Source organism: Acanthisitta chloris, unplaced genomic scaffold (genome assembly GCF_000695815.1).
Source record: "Acanthisitta chloris isolate BGI_N310 unplaced genomic scaffold, ASM69581v1 scaffold43162, whole genome shotgun sequence".
Lineage (NCBI taxonomy): Eukaryota > Metazoa > Chordata > Aves > Passeriformes > Acanthisittidae > Acanthisitta > Acanthisitta chloris.
Window position 1 is genome coordinate 1 of NW_008661935.1, and position 7,387 is coordinate 7,387.

Genomic DNA, 7,387 nt, shown 5'->3' on the forward strand with positions numbered 1-7,387 from the left:
CTTAAATTCTATGATTCTATGACTTTTGCTTTTTTAAGCAACATGAAATTATAATGCAGAAAGGCAACAGAGGTACCTGTGAGCAGCCCCTGATTCTGTGGACCTTCTCTTAAGAGCATGACTCTGATTCTAAGCCCAGACTTACAGCTCCCCCGCACCTAAAATGTGTAATAAATAACATTGTCCAAGTCAGTACACTACTCTCCTCATGTCTCCCTAGCAAAGCTCTCTCCGTCACAGCCTCTGCTAGAATGCCTTTTGTTTACAATTTCACCAGCTGAAAAACTCTTTTGAGAACACAAAAAAAAAAAAAAAAGAAGGGAAAGAAAGAAAGCTGAAGAGGCCACTATGAGGATCTAATCTATGGCTAAGACCACCCCTTGACTGGCAGTCTGCATTGCCATCAGCTGTATGCATCATGAACGCGTTGGGGTTTAGATCAGCTGTCTGTGCCTTCTCCCTCATTAACATTGATAAAAGCAGTGGCCTCTGCCGGGTGCACAGCATTCCTCAGCATGCCAGCTGCAGCTCCATCCTAATGCATCCTATGGGCTTGGAGAATTAATTAGTTCTGATAGTCGCCGTGTTTCAAAATGATGGCTGTCATATCCCCGCAGATAAAATTACACACCCCTGGCACTTTCCACATTGCCCATTCAGGCTCTCCGTAGGCCACCTTTGGCTTCCTCAGATGTATGGCACTGGAAAGATTTAACTTGCCAAAGCTTTTTTTTGTTTTATCTCTTTGTTATGTTCCAATTAAGTCTGTGTTAATCAAAGGCAGTATTTCCCAAATACTGCCCCCCCCCCCTTTCCCCAAGCTTCCCTCCTAGGCAACTTGATGTTTTGTATCCCCCTTCCTCCCACCTACAATTAGCATTCAGACGTTTCTCTTGGCAGAGCCAAAGCCTCCCTCCCCCTAGGAAGCTTTCTTCTTGCGAACACATTTTATCTTTCCCTGCTCCTCTGCAAGGTGCTTCAGCCAGTTTCTAAACAAAGGGCAAAGTGACTTCCCTCAGACATGTGGAGCCTCAAGCCATATTCAAACACCCCTGTGACAGTTTTCCTGCTGTGACTGGCTCCAAAACAGAAGCCACATACAGCAAAAAAAAAACAGTAATTCATTTGTTTTCTGCTGCTTACTCCCAAATTACTACGGAAGAATATTAAATTTAGCTCAATACTGCCCTCACCCTTGACACTTTCTAAGGCATCAGTAACAAGGCTGCATCCCTGGGAGAGGAGCTAAACTGCAAGCAGGGTAAGATGTACTGGGTAAGCAGCACCAGCTTTTAGCACACAGAACTGACGAATGTTCAGGCTGCAGTGAGAGCTTTGTTTCAAAATAGTCTTAATTCCTCTTTATTTCTGCCTCTGAAATGCTGCTGTGACCATATGATTGTGGAATGGCTGAGACTGTATGAGTCTCTGAGAGCTCATCACATGCTGTTCAGCCATCGCTGATTGAGAGAGATTCGCACTCTTGAGGAGAACAATATACAATGCAATTTGTATAGCCAGTAAACAATAAAAAATGTCTAAAGACCAAGAAACTGTGTGGTCATCAAAGCTGTGTAGAGGAAGGTGAGTGCTGTGACTGTATCTCCACTGGTTTTTATTTACTCTTAAACTGACCTCATGAACCAGTGCCTGATTCTGAGAAACAACAGCTACCTCACTATAACACTGACATCAGTTGCAGCACAAACATCTTCTTCAAAAACAGCTACATAAATGAATAGTTGCATTTTCTCTGCATGGTTGACATTTTCAGCACAGAAATAGGAGAAATAGGCAGTAGGTGGATGAAAAAAAATAAAAGGGCAACGAGTTCACATCTACACAAAGTAAGAGCATCCAGCCCAGGAACGCAACAGCAGAGCAGAGGAAGGTTGTGACAGACACAAGGGTTTGCCAAGGCACATGGTATGTGCAGCATTATATCACACACTGTAGTGACTCTTATTAATCTTTTTCACCAGACTGCTTGCAACTTGGAAGTTTTCAGAGGTACAAGGTTGACTAGCAGCTGAGACACACAGCATCTCAGTAGTGGGAATATTCCCAGGGAGGCTTGGCTTAGTTCCTCCACATCAAATTAATCCCGGATTTCAGGTGTATCCATGACCACAGTCACTGTCACTCCCACATTCCTTGCTCTCATTTCCCTCACCTGTATCAATAACATTTTTTCAAAAATTAAGAAAATCCAAGGGATACGATATTTGTATTTTGATATTTGTCATCTAAGGCTTTCAAAGTTTTCATCTTCTTGCAGGAATCAAAGAGAACCAAAACCTCTCCACTACTTCAGCTGGACACAGAAAGAAATAGAGCACAATGCTAAAATAAAATACCCTGCTAAAGCCAGTGAAAATAAGAGTAGGGAATGCAAGAGCATGAAGGTCTCAGGTGAGCTGCATAAGCAGCAAGATGATGAGAATGTGATAGCTTGCCACCATGACCCTGAAGGAGGACAGAAACACATGGACTGAACGGCCAGGACAGGATACAAACACATCCAGGGCAAGAACTGGAGGAGTGCTGAGAAAATTCCGCATGGGGAAGCAAGCAGCAGTGTGAGTGATAAAGCAAGCTCCAACTTCATTGTTAGCTCAGTCCTTCTCTTACACAGTGCATGAATAACTATGCTTATTGTTCTCTTTACCATTACATAACCATTACCTAAACCCTAAAAGTTACATTTGTATACTTTCTTAGCTTGCAGGACAACTATGCCTACTATTCACTTTAGCATTACCTAAGCTCTAAAGGTTACATTTATATACTTTTTCTGCTTCCAGATGCAGCTGTGAAGAAGTCTCCTTTATTCTCTGGAGAATCCTTCTTTGTTTTCCTGGATAGTTCATCCTTGGGCTTGCAACATTGCTGAGTTTTCCGGGCTTTGGCTGCAGCATTGTGCTGAGAAAATAACTTCTAATGCTGAGAAGCTAAGTTCCTGAGGCCTACTTCTTAGTTATATGCTCAAAGCTCCCATAGACCTTTGCTCGACTCTTGCTTGCACAATGCTCTCTGGGAGCTGTGCCCCTGTTCCCTTAGCCATTCTTCAACAGAGGAGGGTGAAGACAAAAGCTGGCACAGATGTGTCAGCATGCAGGGCAGCATGTTGACAAATGAAATCTCCACTGGGGATCCCAGGGGTGTGCAGACCCCTCACCTCAGCACCATGTGGCCCAGTCACAAGGGGAAGCAGGACTCAGGTTCCAGCCTGCAGAGAACATCATGTCTCCAAAAGCAAAGGGCAAAACCTGCCAGGCAAGACTTCCTGCCCGTGCCAACAGCATGTCAGCACCCAACACCAGCATTGGCAACAGTGCTGGTGCCAACAGCTGCCGGGTACCTCAGGTGGTGGCCAGGGCACCGGGACAGCCTCCTCCCAAGCTAGGCTGTATGCCAGCTCCCTGGTACACTGCCACACTGCACAGGCTGCTTCAAGCACTGAGGTGCCATCTAACCACCTCATCCTGGGTGCCAAGTGACCTATGGGCCCGTATTTCTGCCCAGAGTGGGGCAGGACCCAGCCAGGCAGCCATAGAGTTAGAGCCGGATACAGTCTGTATGTGGCCCTCAAGAACAAGATAAATGCCCATCCCTAACAGGAGGGAAGGGTGGCAGGTCCCTTTGGAGCAAGGAAAGCAGTGATCCTGGCAGTTAGTGGGGAGGCCACGCTCTGACGAGGGAGAGCAAGGAAAGGGAAGAGGGGTTTACTTCACCCAAATGTCTATATGGGAGGCAAGAACTGATAACAAGAGAATTAATGTGTGTTGCGTTTTATCTCATTCTACAGGACAGGAAAGGGACGTGCTTGATTTACAGCTCCTTTCATCACTGCACTGTCTGAAGAAGCAACACAGGCAAGAAACACAGCTGACCTCAAGCTGTTGAAGAAGCTGTCAGCTGCTGTCATCATGCATGCAGGGACCAGGCAAACCCTGCTCAGACACACTGCCCATGCTCCAACAAGGCTCAGCTGCAGAAGAGGGAGGATAAGTTTCACTCATACATCCCATGGAGAATGGGATGCAGCCAAGGGCTATCACCACATGGAAGAGGAGATCCTCCAGGATTCTGCTCTTGCAGACAAACCTGAGCCATTCCTTCCGCCAGGCCAGATTGTACATTGTATGCAAAGCCAAAGTAACATGAAAGGCCTTGACCTCAGAAAAGAGAACTAGCCCTTCTCAGAGACATCCATACTGTCAGCATGTACATCCCAACCCCTGGCTGCTACTATGTCTGCATAAACAAGAAATGATTTACTTTCCCCCTCGTATAGCAGAAAGGAACAGGATCTGATAAGTGCACAGGAAACATCTTGCCCTGCCACCTCCTACCAGCAATTTTGCAGTGTTCTGTTAGAGCATATAACAAAAGCAGATGAATTTGTACATTGTGTTATATGTTTATCACCACTGAGTTCTTCAGGAAAACAACACAGAGTTAAAGGTTACAAAGCACAACTTTGTATTAAGGCATCCCTTATGGAATGCCTTCAAAAAATTATGAGGTATGGGGTACCAAGCAAAGCTGGCAAACTGAAGGCAACCAAATCATTAAGTGTTTAAGACTAAAGATAATCTGCTCTTACAAGACTGACCAGAGAAATAGCAAGGAGCAGCACTAGAAAAGAAACAATGAGAAGAGTTGGTCTCTTTTCCCAGGCAATCAGCAGGAGGACAAGAGGGCACAGACTCAAGCTCTGCCAGGGCAGGTTTAAGTTAGATATTAGGAAGAGATTTTTTAAGGAGAGAGTGATCAGGCATGGGAATGGGCTGCCCAGGGATGTGGTGAATTCACCGTCCCTGGAGGTTTTTAAGATGAGACTGGATGTGGCACTTGGTGCCATGGTCTAGTAACCATGGTAGAGATGGACTCGATGATCTTTGAGGTCTTTTCCAACCTGCTTGATTCTATGATTCTATGGAATCCAAAAGTCTGCACACTCATCCCTCCCAACCATATCCAAGTAACATAGCTGCATTAATTTTCCTCTGCTTAGCTCCAGAAAATCAGTCACAAGTGGAGATTAATGCCCCTTTAAATCTAGTTGTCTAGAGGTGGAAGATGTTCTTTTGGCCTCCTGAGATAAACTCAGTAGTATTTCTCCCAGCCTCACATTCAGAGGACCCACCCTTAGTTATCAGGGCTGATAAGACAATTTTCAAAGATCTTTTGCTCTCCCTTAGATCAGTTGAACTATAATGATAACAAGCACATTTTACTACAGTCCCCTATCCATGCACACCTAAAAGACGAAACCATCCTCTGCCATAACAGCTCAGTGTCCTTGGTTTTGGACTGTCAACAGCTTCAGAGAGAAGAATAAATGATCAGAACCCTGTCAGGATATCCTGTCATTCAGTTAGGAAAGCTTTACTCAGCTTTCCAGTAAAAACTTTCAGCATTTCAGAATCTCTCCTGCCTGGGCCAGCTCCACATGCTATGTCCTTAACTCATTTACCTTGGGGAAAACCAGAGTCCTGTAAAACTCTTTCCTAAGGATGCAGAAGAAGTAGAACCTCTAACGAATGATCATTGTACCTCAGAATTTGAGTTTTCATTTTTGGAGGGCTCTGAAAGAAAAACAATCCAATTTTTCACAATGGAAAAACATCCAGGTTTTTTATTATTTTTTGCTTCTTTCGTTGCAATGAAACTGTGTTTAACATCACAAGTCCAAGATGAGGTAAGAAGAAGCTTTTTATTTAAGTATTGGATTATTATAGGTCTGTATTTCTCTGCAGTATAGAGAGAACTGTTACTAGACACTGTACCTTGTAGAAGAAAAACCCACTTTAACAGTCACTGATGCATATGACACTGAGTTATAAGCTAAGAGTCATGTAATTCAGTCCTCTGAAATACCAGAAATGTATCTGTTTATTCCACATGAGAATTAGGCTCAAATGATATGTCATGAGAACACTGAAAAAGTATCTAAAAAAATAGCAAATGTGGCAAAAGACTGTAACTAATGCATTTATCAAAAGAAAATGATTATGATTTCTGATGTCAGAAGATGAAAGCCAAAATTTTTCTATAGTGAAAATTATCTACTAACATGTGGAAAAGCTGTTTCAGATAGGCAAGGAAAAAATCTGAGGAACTGAGCTAATGAAAGCACTTGGAGAAAGTTCAGAAATTAAGATTTGTAGACTTCTGGGGAAATTATGCATTTGTCATTGTACAAATCCTAAGGATCTGTGGAATTTCACAACACTTGTATTCACCACCCTTGTAGAGAGGCAGAAAGAGCTGGGGCATGGATGTGAACCAGAAGCTCAACAATGAGACATTCACTCCTCTAAACTATCCCACAACATGAGATTTTAAATTACTGCATTCTGGAGGGGAAAAATAAAGCACTTGTATGAGAGGAAACAAAAGGACAGAGAGTAATTATGGGGGGGATAGAAAGGGAAGACACTCAGGTGTTTTGCTGTTGCTATCGTTAGTTGGTTGGTTGAAGTTCTTAAATGGAAAAATACTTTGAAATGCACAAAAAGTACCAGGAAATGCATTGTGTTTTTTCTGTCTCTGGGGAAAAAAAAAAGCCACAAAAAAAGTCAACTTTCTTACATTTCCCCTAATAGCCAAAAGGAAAAATGAGGTGGTGAGACACTGGTACAGGTTGCCCAGGGAGGCTGTGGCTGCCCCAACACTGGCAGTGTTCAAAGCCAGGTTGGATGAAACCTTGAGCAACCTGCTGTGGTGGGAGGTGTCCCTGCCCCATCCAGGACTACCAGGCTGTGGGACATGTAGAAACCCTGCCCAAGGTGCCAGTGTACCCATCGAGACTGATTGTGAGCATCAGCATCCCACATGTGCCCAGATGGTCCGGTATTAACTGGTATGCATAGGGTTGCTTTGCTGGTTTTGAAAAACCATACTCTGCAATAAATCATTTCTCACCACTTGTGATTTACAAACTTACTTCTACGAACACCAGGAAGAAAGAAGATGGAGCCAACATTAGATGCAGCTCAGCAAAGACCTGTTGCTTTAAAATAGGTTGACAGTTGTAGTGGTAGGAAACAGATACTATATTGCCTATATAGACATATTCATATCTCTTATTTCTACAGCCACAAAGTGCCACTACTGTGACAATACCCTGAGCCTTTTCTCCTTTTTGTCACCTTCTTGAGTCGTTTGTCAGATTTGCATTCTTGGAACTAGAACCTCCACAGCAAGGGGCATGAGCCTTTGGCATTTGAGTTAGAGGACTACAGCTAGGTTTCCCAGCCTGGGCTCATTCCTTCTGTGGCTTTCTCTAAGTTAAAAAATAAAAAAGAGGCCCCTTTTCTCAGTGAAAAGTCCTAATATGTGGTCTATTAACTAGTGTAGCTCTAAAACAGAGAGCTCC